The 12,489-nt window shown below is 50.0% G+C and overlaps 1 long non-coding RNA gene across 4 annotated transcripts in view; it reads left to right on the plus strand.

The window, feature by feature from the left end:
- The window catches only part of LOC121011804 (uncharacterized), a 68,040-nt gene extending 56,634 nt beyond the window's left edge, over nucleotides 1-11,406 (plus strand). For all 4 annotated transcript variants that reach the window (XR_005781773.1, XR_005781771.1, XR_005781770.1 and 1 more), the window contains 2 exons: nucleotides 218-308; nucleotides 10,977-11,406. This is a non-coding gene — a long non-coding RNA (uncharacterized LOC121011804). The remainder of the gene's footprint in view (nucleotides 1-217; nucleotides 309-10,976) is intronic.
- Nucleotides 11,407-12,489: the final 1,083 nt, after the last annotated feature.

Below are 12,489 nucleotides of genomic sequence, written 5' to 3' on the forward strand. Positions count from 1 at the left end.
TACTGAAGTAAGCACCTTCTGATGAGGCCCTTTCTGAACTAAAGAAAATAATTATAATAATAGTTAACAGTAATAATAATAGCACCTAAAGGTAATAATTATAATAAAAGTTAATCTTGTATCACATACTCACTTTTCCAAGTGTTTTACATGGATTATTTTGTTTAATCTTCATCCCAATGAAGTAGGAACTATTAATGTCATCCCCATTTTATAGGTGAGGAAACTGAGGCCAACAAAGATGCAGAACTTTCCCAGTGTCACCAGAAAGTAAGTGGCAGAGCCAGGACTGGAGGACTGGAGGAAAGGTATGCTGGCGATCGAGCCGGCTGTCTGTCTTTCTAGAATGTGCTCTAACCCTTCTTGAGGGTGAGGAATTCTTCCCCACCTCATTGTCTAGAACAAAGGCAGAAGTAATTTGGGAGGCTTAGGTGTCCCAGGTTGGTAAGGAAGCCATGCCATTTATCTTGTCTGAGAAGATGCCCTCTGGAATGTTTCCAGGAATGTTTGGCAAAGGGGCTCTGGGGGGAGGGGAGCAGGACAGCTGGGGAGGGAAGGGGCCGGCATGTGTTCATTGCAGGTTTAAAGAGAGGGTGTTGGCTAGACCCACGCTCAGGCAGAGGGAGGCCGAGGGAGCAGAAAGGCGCTGGACACGGACTCCTTGGAGCCCAATACTTCCCAGGATGCTCCAGGTCGCCTGCAGAGCAGGCTCTCGGTAGGAGGACCCCTGGCTGTCCTTTCTGCGCAGTGTCCTAGGAAGGACAGGTCCAGCAGGCAGAAAACCCAACGGGCACATCTTTATAGCTTATACGAGAGGTGCTCAGAGTTTGTTGACTGCACGTCACAAATACTTGTAAAAGGCCTTCCGTGCGCCAGGAGAGGTACTAGATGCTGGGGATGCCACAGTGAGCAAAACGACACGGCCCTTGCCTTGACGAGGCCTTCAGTCTGGATTCCAGATGCTGAATGTGGTGCTGGAGGGTGAGCCAGAGGTCATGGGCACCACAGAGGTGGGCTGCGGTGGGGAGGGGGCTCAGAGGAGGAGAGTCTGGAATCCTCTCCAATGCCAAGCCCTGCCATCTGACTGGGGAGGCTCTGTTTCCCTGCAAGTGTTTTCAGACAGCTGGAGACTGTGGGTAGCTGTGGTCTGGCTTTAAGCACTGATAAGTGCATTTCAGAGGTGGGTGAGGCAGAGGGAAGGGGGCCTCAGTGGGCTGGCTTCCCCGAGAGGGAGCCACAAGGGGAGTTCTTGACTGGGAATGTGGATAATTCTTTTTTAGGACCAGCAGAAACTATGCCCAAAACAGGCCCTTTCCATATTTGATGTCACTTTGGGATCTCCATTAGATTTGCTTAGTGCCACAGGCATTCCGATGGACCCGAAGTCTTGCATTAAACTAGGAAAAACATTATCACTGGTTGGTCTGGAGCCCAGAGATAGGATTTGCTGTCTGGGGCACTGCACGGAGGCAGCCTCCCTCAGCCACGGACTCTAGCACTTTCTTGAGCAGGAACATTCCATGGTGTAAGCGTTTTCTCTTTGACTGATGTGTTCAGAGAGGGAGCAGCCCAGCTGGGCTTGCGGCTGTGTCCCCCGTTAATTTAAGCCAGCTCAGGAATGCAGAATCTCCCTCATTTTCATGTTCCCTGTAAGCTCTGGGACTCCCACACACTCTACCCGTTAAGTTTAGCACGACCTGTATAACTCACAGGTGAGGGGGCCAACTTCTGAAAATATCCCTTCGGCTCTCCTCTCTCCTGAGCTCCAGCCCTCTGTTCCTGGCTGCTTTCTGGATGTCCCGCCACACTTCAAAAGCAGCGTGTCCTTCCTTCACTCAACCATCATTTATAAAGAGTCTTCTCTGGACCAGGGCCTGCTAGGGGTGGGAGATAGAGTCAAAGAAGAGATGCCCCCCCCCCCCCCATGGTGTGGAGAGTCTGTTCAACTGGTCACCTGCTTCCTCCACTAGACCCAGCATGCCATGTGAGCAGGGGCCGCACTCACTCCCCAGTATGTTCTCAGGTACTAGAACATGATAAGTGCCCAATAAACGTTGTTGCCTCCATGTTAAATAAACACCTGTCCTCAAAAGGCTTCGGGGTGATGGGGAAACAGAGCAGTGAACCAGCAATTGTAGTTCACGCAGCACCAGTGTTAGGGAGGAGGTAAGCAAGAGGGGATTTAGCTAAGCCCTTGAGGTGGGGCTCAGGGGTGGCTTCCTGGAGGAGGCAGTGCTTGAGCTGAGACTGGAAGTGGAAGCGAGAGACACTCTGGATATTGATGGAAAGCCGTGCCGGCATGGACTGGAGGTGGGTCCTGGGGCAGCGGTAGGAGGTGAGGTAGAGAGGCCCAGGGGCAGGTGGCCAAGTTTACGTTCGGCAAACCAGCCCCACCTTCCCTGACCTCCTGTTTTTGGTGGAGGGCACCCCTGTCCTCCTGGAGACCTTCTAGCAACCCTCCACAGTCTGTCTTCTCTCTTCCTTCGGGTTCTAGTCCTTTGGGTTCTGTGCTTGCCCTCCCCCCTGGCGCCCCTGCTCTGGTTCCACTGCCCCGCCCTTACCTTCTGCTTGTCTGGGTCACCATGCAGGCCACCTGACTGGTCCTCCTGCCCTTGTCTGGTTTGGCTCCAATCTATCCCATGCGCTTCTGCCAGATTCTTCTTTCTAGAGCTCAGTCCTGACCACAGCCCTCTTTGCTCCGTAGCTTTCAGTGGCTCCAGGTGCCTTAGTAAATTAGGGGGAAATGTCTTGTCCCAGCGTTTCAGGACTCCAGCCTGTAGCATCTACCTAACTTTCCAGAATCTTCTTCCATTGTTCACATTCATGCAGCCAGCACCAAACTGGACTCTTGACGCTTCTCCAACCACAGCCAAGTTCCTTCTGCCTGGAATGCCTATTCCCATGTCCCCAAATGTCTGTGGGGTCCTATATACCTTTCAAGGCCAATCTTAAACTCTGCTGTCTCTGTGAGGCCTTTCCCAACTTTCTGATATTCTAGCTCTTACCTTGAATTGTAGCACAGTCTAACTCTAACCTACCTGCTGAACTGCTTCTTCCGGAGCATGGGGTGTTATTATTAAAGGTATTGGCAGTAGGAGGGGGCTAATAATGTGTTATGGCCAGAGGACCCAGGCAGACCTAAAAACCCAGCAAGCACTGCCCACAAAGTCTCAGATGGTGACCTAGAGTAAGAGGAGTGAAGAAAGGAGAGTCACACCTGATAGCACACCCCACTTGGCAAACTGGGATGAGCCTGGGGGGCCTTGTTCTCTCCAAATTTCTGCTCTTTCTGTGCTCTGGCCAGTCACATAGAAGAACAAGGGAGAGAGCCTGGGCCACCGAACTGTACCAACTGAATGGAAGGGCGGGCCAGGCCAGCCACTCCCCAGTCCACATTTTAGGAATAGTCACCACACCCACTGGCAAATATGGGCCAATCACTGCCCTTGTATGTGACTGGTCAGATGAGCATTGCCTTTCCTTAGGACAGAATGACAGGGGAGGGGCGTGCAGGGAGGGAGTCCTGAGAGAGCATCTCGTCTTGCCTAGGAAGTCTCCCAATACCCAGCACAGCACTGAACACCGGGTGCAAGTGATGGGGACTTGTTGAATTAATGAGAAACGAGTACTGCCAGCATGAGCTGGGGGATGGTCTGGATCTGCCCCTGCTTCAGGGTCCAGACCTGGAACCTCTGGGTTCCAGGGTGGAAACTGACATCAGAGGGAGCCCTCTCCCTGCCTCCATGCAAGTACACACACACACACAGCAATACTCAACAAATGCCGATGACCCACTGGGCTTGGAAGCTTCAGGGGCAATGTTTATCAAGGTTCACATCCAAAAATTCTGGAAGATTCTCTGTAAGATCATCAAGAAGAAAGAGATGTTGCACGGCAGCATATGAGCTAAGGGGAAGAGAAGCCTGAGAAGCAGACTCAATCAGGACAAAATCCCTGGGAAGTGGAAACACACGGGCTGTGAGGACAATGAGTGTGACCTCTCTGGCTAGGGAGAGAGGACAAGAGGGGAAGGGAGAAGGGGACCAGTAGGACCTGCATAGGGTCCTGTAGCAAAGGGGACTTTTAAGAGGTGTCTTTACCAGAGGAACTGAAATGCCAAACTCATGTGTGCCCTGACAGGTGCTGGGCCTCTGGTCAGCCTGCCCCAATCCTACCTCCTAAAGCAGATCTTCTTACCCTGCCCGTAGTATAGAGGCTGTGGATGAATGTGGTTGGCTCACTACTCCATTTTGGGGTGGAGTCTGGGGCCAGGCTGCTTCTGATTTCTCTCCCTGACTCTGATGTCAACTCTTATCCTGCCTAGAGGTTCCAGGTGCTGGACTCTGAAGTGGGGACAGCTTTGTTTCTGTGACACTGAACCAATGGTCAGGAGGCCTGGACTCCACCTCTGAGATCCGAATGGGACCAGTGGGTAGATTTGTTCTTATACAGGGGATATGCCTCTGCAGGTAGACTAGGGAAGGTGTTCCTGCAATCTGGATGGCCACCGCTGCCAGGGACATCACTGGCCAAGGTCAGGTCCCGTGATTCTGCGATTCTACCTTTGAAGTGGTTCTGAGTAGGATCCTAGACAACTCTTTTGGCTCCTCCTTCATCTTCCAAATGTTTTAGGGGATCATAACGCCTATTCCACTGGTTTCCTAAAGAGCGAGCTGCCTTCTATATAGTTAAATCATCAAGACATTCTTGATCATTTAAATTTCCCATATGGAACCTTGCAATTTTGGATCTCAACTCTGTGTTCCTTTCTTTCCCCTCCAAAAAGAAATGTCTCATCTGAGGAGTTTTTGATCGTCAGGACTTGAGGAACCTTAAGCAAGTATATTTGTAAAGGCCTGTCGTCACATGGTTACTTACTAAAGTCCTATGGATCAGACACTTTGAATGATGATGGTTTTGTCCTTCCAAATGCTTTCCTCAGCATTCTGTCCTTTGAGTGTCACACACGCCACGTGGGGGGAGTTAGGAGGTGTTTATTTTGATCATCCTTTTTCTCAGGTGTGGAAATGCAGGCACAGGCTGGTGGAATGGAGGTGGGAGGAGCTGGGATAGGAATCTGGACTCTCCAAGCACCACTGATCTGGAGGGAAGCTGCTCCTGGCCTCAGCGCCACGACAGCCCTCTGTCTTGGTCTCCTCACCAGCCCAGGGCCCAGGGGAGGCAGGGATGTCAGGGAGCCTCAGTTTCCAGCCAAGTATTCTCTGGTGGGAGAAGCCTGAGGTAGGGTGGGGGGATGTGAAAGCGCCCCTGCAGACAGCCCTGACAAGGGATCACTGCTTTCCCGCCCGAATTAATTACTCCCTGTGATCTAGAGCCTACCAGTAGGCTTTTTGGTGCTATTCTTTCCACCCGCCCTGTTTCCCTTTCTTTTGCATTCTTTCCCTTTGCCCCTGCAGAGGCCTCCTCTGGACCTCCAGGCTCTGCAGACCTGCTCTGCCGTCGATTCTGCAATTCGCCACTGGGAGGCGCAGCGGGCCGCGGTGTGTGGGTTCGGGTCACAGCTCAAAGCTCCAGGCGCACGTCCCGCCTACTGCCTGCCCAGGCCCCCAGCAAGCAGGCAGTGGAGCTCTTGGGGGCGCTGGGGAGGGGAGGTGAAGCGAAGGGAGCATTTTTCGGAACCTTGCGGGGGGGCGGCTCCCGGTTTGTGGGGGCCTGGCGGGGCAGAACAAGGCTCGGGGTCGCTTAAAGAGAGACAAAGAGAAGTGGGTGGCTTGGGATATTGGGAGGTGGGGCAGGGTAGGGTAGGGAGGGGTGAGAAGGAAGAGGCTCAACTCTGTTTCCCCGCCCCCCGGGGTTTCTCCCCTCTCTGGAATGGAACGGGCTGGAAAATTGCATTTGAACGGAGGAGAAAACGTCTTTGCCTACTGGAGGAGCGACCTGGAGGTGGGGTTGGGGGAGGCGGGGAGGGAAGGGAGTAGTGGAGGGGGGTGACTTCCCTATCTGTTTAACAAACACACAGCACTCACTATGTGCCAGACACTTCGCATACACTCCAACAACATTTTCTTTTCTCTACCTTACTGTATTGTAAAAACACATATATATCACATATAAGGTATAAAATTTGTTAATTTCCTGTGTATGTTACTGGTGAAGTTTCTAGTCAACAGTAGGTTATTAGTAGTTAAGTTTGGGGGGAGTCAGAAGTTATATGTGGATTTCAACTGCATGGGGGTTGATGCCTGAACCCTTTGTGTTGTTCAAGGATCAACTGGATTGAAAATGCCTCACTGGCTGGGAAACTTTGTTAGCTAATCACAAATGGTGCTTGACCTTGGGCTGGTTGCTTATCCTTTATAGTTGTTCTGGGAACCAAATGAGACCATTCACGTAAACAGCTTAGAACAGTGAGTGCTGAGCAAACGTTGATGAGATACAAACTCTTAAAAAAAATTTTTTTTTTAACATTTATTTATTTTTGAGAGAGAGAGAGAGAGAGAGAGAGAGAGAGAGAGGGAGAGAGAGAGAGTGTGAGTTGGGGAGGGGCAGAGAGAGACAGAGGGAGACACAGAATCCAAAGCAGGCTCCAGGCTCTGAGCTGTCAGCACAGAGCCTAACCTGGGGCTTGAACCCACAAACTGCGAGATTATGTCCTGAGCTGAAGTCAGACACTGAACCAACTGAACACCCCAGGTGCCCGGGTACAAACTGTTCATAGCAGCCTGGACAAGGGGGAAACATAGCTCATCGTTCATTCCAGGTCCACCATTCCTTGTCTGCCTTTCTGGTGTCCAAAAAGCTCTGAAAGCCCAAAGCTTTTCTATTTGTTTGCAAAACTGATTTAGTGGCAAAACCTAACCTGAGCTTATGCTGACCTGCTTGTAGTCTTTATATATCCCACTCAGTGTCAGTGTTCACTTCACTGCAGGGGCGCCTGGGCGGCTCAGTTAGTTGAGCCTCTGACTTCAGCTCAGGTCGTGATCTCACGGTTTGTGAGTTCGAGCCCGTCGTAGGGCTTTATGCTGATAGTGTGGAGCCTGCTTGGGATTCTGTGTCTCCCTCTCTGTCTCTCTCCCGCTCTCTCTCTTTCTCTCTCTCTCTCTAAATAAATATAAGTAGGGTCGCCTGGGTGGCTCAGTTGGTTAAGTGTCCAACTTCAGCTCAGGTCACGATCTCACGGTCTGTGAGTTCGAGCCCCGCGTCGGGCTCTGGGCTGATGGCTCAGAGCCTGGAGCCTGCTTCCGATTCTGTGTCTCCCTCTCTCTCTGCCCCTCTCCTGTTCACGCTCTGTCTCTCTCTGTCTCAAAAATAAATAAAACGTTAAGAAAAATAAATATAAGTAAATAAATACATAAATATTAAAAAATATATATAGGTCCTCACTGCAACTGAGGATTGTTTGGCTAGAATTGACTTGAAATGTTCTTGTAGCACCGTGACTGGATAAAGGGTTGCCAACAATCAATATAGAAAGTGGTATTATTGGAGTAATTGCAAAATAAGCATCATCTTCCTCCCTGGGCTTCCGTTTCTTCCTGAGAAATGTGGATAACAACAGCAACACTCACGGAGCACCCTCTAGGTGCTAGACAAAGTTCCAAATACTCGACATACTATTTTACATTACTCATGCAATTCTCACAATAACATAAGTTATAACATCCCCATTTTACAGATGAGGACACTGAGGTGCAGAGAAAAATAATTAGCCCAAGGGTATCCAGCTAGTCGATGGTGGATCTGAGGTTTGAGGTTTGAACCTGGGCAGTCTGGGTCCAGAGCACAGGTTCTAATAACAGTAGTTCCTCCACTTCCTGCTTCCCTTTTTCTCAGCTGTGGAAATGCTAATTACTAATCAATCGAATTCATTCCTTTAAGTAGCATACTATTAGTATATTGGGAAGTAATGTGGTCTAGTTGCCTTTTCTTCTGTTACTAATCTGCCCATCCATCCATTCATCTGCCTTCCCTTCCTTCCTTCCATCCATCCATCCATCCATCCATCCATCCATCCATCTGAGATTAATGCGGTGTAAATAGTTACAAGAATACCTCCTATCCACTGTGAGCCTCTAGCCTCAATGAACATGACTTATCTCATCAGTATAAAATGACATCATAATATTTACCTTGCAGGCTGCTTATATTAAATGAGCTGTTTTATGTGTGATGTCTAGCCTGGAGTTCATATTACTCTATGTAGTTGAAAGAGACATAATTACATTGAAGAAATCCTACAACTGGTAGAACTACACATTTCACGAGTGCTCCCACCTTCACATTTATTGTAAATCAGTTATATTTTAGTCTTTAAAAATTTAATCCTGCTGCACCCTGGGAGAAGATACTCCTCCAAATGTTGAACTGACTAAGGGGCCCACATCCACCTTGGCCACCCACCCCCTTCCTGTGATAGAGGGAGCCATCTGCCTGTCGGCTGGCAGGGATTTGGGCACGATAGAGTGGCCTAGTCTCCTTCCCTTCCTGATCTCCCTGTTGACAAGTCTGAGTAGCTTTTTCCTGGAAGAAGAAGGTAGAAGGCTTTGGGAGGGGGCTGGCCCTTCCTTCTCCAAGGAGGCAGTGGAGAGCATCAGGGAGGGAAGTTGGACTGGCTCTGGTGGTAGCTGAAATACGTATTCATTTTGAGAGAGTGTTCCAACAGCAAGGCCAGGGGCAGCATTTAGAAATTTTTAGTCTTCTGTACTTCTGATCCTGGGTATGGTGGGAGAGTGGAGGCAGGCAGCCTTTGCCAGAGAGAGCTTGGCACTCAGGCTCCTGCCATCTGGGTTGTGAATGTTGTGCGTGTGTGTGTATGTGTGTGTCTCTATGTGTGTCTCTTTGTATGTGTGTTCTTTCCATAGACAGACTCTCTGGCCAGATGTCAGAAGCTCTCAAACCAGGGACAAAGGAGTCCCTGATCCACTGTCTCCCCATCCATACCAATCCCACCACTTCCCTCAAGTTAATTGTAGAACAGATTACAATTCAAAAGAGGTTGAACTTTTATACATTTGTTGCCTTGCCTCTATTATCCAGGTAATAAGGTTTTAAAAGATAGTCCATGGGCCACCCGGGTGGTTCAGTCGGTTGAACGTCTGACTTTGGCTCAGGTCATGATCTCATGGTTTGTGAGTTTGAGCCCCATGTTGGGCTCGCTGCTGTCAGCCTGTCAGTGAGGAGCCTGCTTCTGATCCTCTGTCCCCTTCTCTCTCTGCCCCTCCCCTGCGTTCATTCTCTCTCAAAAAATAAAGCATTAAAAAATTAAAAGATAGTCCATATTACATAATAATAATTAACGGTCAAACAAAGACACAAACCATAACATAAGACAAACCAACCACGAACAGGTTCAAGTTATCTGTTGCAGTCACCTCCTCTGTGCCCTAGGAAGGAGGCTGATGTTTCTGGATTCCTCTCTGCAGTCAGGGACGGGGTGGGATTATAGGGAGCTGCAGTGTTGGTCAAGAGTTCAGGATGACCATTGGCTTGCTGCTGGCTGGTGGGTCCTACACAAAGTTGAGCTGGAAGACTGGCTGGCTTTCACCGAAAGACACAGAAGCCACATCTATGTGAAGGCATGGGAGGGAGGGGCTCGATGAAGGGATACTGATGGGGAAGCCCACTGGAGACACCTTGAAGGACTCAGAGGCAGGGGTACCCCAGGTTCCCCATGTGGAGCCCATCTTGGATCATCTGAGCTATTGACTCAGCCGGAGAGGAGTGACCTGTGGCTTCTGGAGTCTGTGGAGCAGAGGGCGTACCCTAGGAATAAAAAGTCATTTGCCTACTCTTGTGAACAGCAAGGCTCATGGAACCATTTGACCTTGCAAGTGTAGCTGTAGGAGGAACTTGCAGTCACTGAACAAGCCCTCGTTGATTATCTAGGCCCCCTGCTTCACCCTGGAGATCCTGTGAGTCACGCATTTAACAAATACTGAGCACGTACCTGTGGCAGTGCTTTCTGGGTGCTGAAGGTACAGCAGTGCACAAACAGAATCAGATTATAACCCTGTTGTCACCGAGTCTGCCTCCTGGTGGGGCGATGCAGATCATAAATGAGTAAAATCTATGTATGGCACGTTGGCTGGAGAAAGGTGTCTGGAGAAGGAATGTTGGGGGAAGATTGTACAATTTTAAATGGAGTGGCAAATAAAGTCCTTACGGAGAAGGTGATGCTAAGATGAAGATCAGAAGGAGGTGAGAGAAGGAGCCTTGTAAGTACCTAGTGAAAGAGTGGGTTAGGCAGGGGACATGATAGGTGCAAAGACCCTGTGGCAAAGGAGACCAGTAATGCCAGAGCAGAGGGTGCACAGGCAGAATGGCAGGAGATGACACTTAGGGAGAGGTGGATCGTGCAGGACCTTGTGGCTTATTTCCAGGCCTTTGTTATGATCTTGACGAGAGATGGAAAGCTGTTGGGCCATTTCTAGCACTGAAGTGACTTAGGGTTTTGTAGGATCACTTTTCCTGGGTTGTTGAACAGAGACTGAAATAGTTTTGGTCTCAGCGATGGCAGTGTGGCGGGATGGTCCAGGAGCAGGAGACCAGGTCCTTCATGGCAGATATGAGCATGGGGACTTGCTCCTGTCCGAGCCTGTCTGATACAACAGGCTGTTGAGAGTAGGTGCCTGGGGAGGGGCCGTCGGGTGAAGAGACAGCAAGGTAACCTCACAAACACTCTGTAACACAAGGAAAGAAACCTGCAGCGTCTGTAATATAATTCCATTTATTTAAAATTGCACATGTCTGTGCAAGAAGCATGAGGGATGTGAAAGCTGGTCATCAAAAGCAGGCAGTGGTTATGTCTGGGTGGCAGGCGATCCTGACTTTCTCCCCCCTCCCAATACCTTCCTGTAGAGTTTAAATTTTTTTTTAGTAATAAGCAGCTATTATTTATATAACCATAAAAAAAAAAAACCCAACAGAGCTATTTTCATTGTGGGAGAATAAAAGAAAATCAGTGTGATTACTGAAGATTTTGTGGATTGTTCTGTTAATATATTTTGTGTTCCCAGGCCCTCAAGTAACCAGCCTCAAAAGCAGGATGCAGCTAATTGAATGGGATGGTGATGATTCCTTCTTCAGTCGGTCAAACAGCTAAATCCGCCTTCGAACCTGCGGCCGCCGGGCTCCCGTGACTTCCGTTTCTGCCTGTTTCAGGTTTGGGGGATGTGCAGCCACACACCTTCCCTGTCTGTGCTCCAAGCCCACTAACAGCCCGTTCACACCACTCCAAGTTCATTACTGCAGAGAGGTGGGAGCACGTGAGGGGAGTGAACCGGAGACTTAGGACTCAACTGCACCAGGCACCTGATGAAAAGTGAAGAAGCAGGACGCCCGGCCGGCTCAGTTAAGTGCCAGATCCTTGATTTCTGCTTGGGTCATGATGCCAGAGTTGTGGGATTGAGCTGTGCGTCAGGCTCTGGGCTGAGCATGGAGCCTGCTTAAGATTCTCTCCCTCTGCCCCCTCCCCCGCTTGCATGCTCTCTCTTTAAAATAAAATTAAGGGGGCGCCTGGGTGGCGCAGTCGGTTAAGCGTCCGACTTCAGCCAGGTCACGATCTCGCGGTCCGTGAGTTCGAGCCCCGCGTCAGGCTCTGGGCTGATGGCTCAGAGCCTGGAGCCTGTTTCCGATTCTGTGTCTCCCTCTCTCTCTGCCCCTCCCCCCTTCATGCTCTGTCTCTCTCTGTCCCCAAAATAAATAAACGTTGAAAAAAAAATTTTTTTTTTAAAAAATAAAATAAAATTAAGGAAAAAGTGAAGAAGCAATAAAAGAAGGAGTGAGTGCCACTGCCTAGTAATTGTGGGACTCAAAGCAACAACTGGCCCCGGCCCCCACCCCCTTTCAAGGAGAAAGTCTTCAACTAGCAGAGGGAGGAGGGGGGAGGAGGAAGAAGGGAGGAGAGGAGGAGGGGAGCAGGGCCTACTTCTCTGACCCCTGTTTCCCCGCAGAGTCACCTCACGTGAATAATTAAGCCCCGAACAAGCTGAGGAAACCGTTTTCTGCAAGCAGGGATTCTGGGAAAATGTGAAGACCCGAGCCGAATTAGCCCTACGTGTTGTTCTAATGCGTGTTTAACTGTGTGTGGTTTGTGCACGTTTAATGCGTTAAGTGTGTGTGTAAATATCTTTGAAAGCCCAAAGTCCCAGGGTCTCCCACGGAGGCCACTGTGAGGACTGCACAGGTTTCCTGCATTCCTGAGTCTTTGAGGCCCCGCTCCCTGGGGACTCTGCACAGAGAAGGAGGCCAGAGCCTGCAGGTGAGGGCCCCCTGGGTCCCTCTGCCAGATACCTGGGGGTGAGTTACAGGTGTCCCCGGAGCAGCAGATCCACACCAAGGGTTACCAAGGCAACACCTGCTCCTCCTGGGACAAGAGAGGAAGGGAGTGCTGACAGAGTAGGATTGCATGAGCTGCCTTTCCAGAGGGATCTGGGCTAAAAATACCCATGCAGTTGGCACTTGCTGGGTTTCGGGAGCCTCTGCTTCATCTCTGGCTCCTGGTGTTCTGACCCTTCAGTGCAGGGTGCA

Source organism: Herpailurus yagouaroundi, unplaced genomic scaffold (assembly GCF_014898765.1).
Source record: "Herpailurus yagouaroundi ecotype Mexico unplaced genomic scaffold, PumYag 195, whole genome shotgun sequence".
Classification (NCBI taxonomy): domain Eukaryota; kingdom Metazoa; phylum Chordata; class Mammalia; order Carnivora; family Felidae; genus Herpailurus; species Herpailurus yagouaroundi.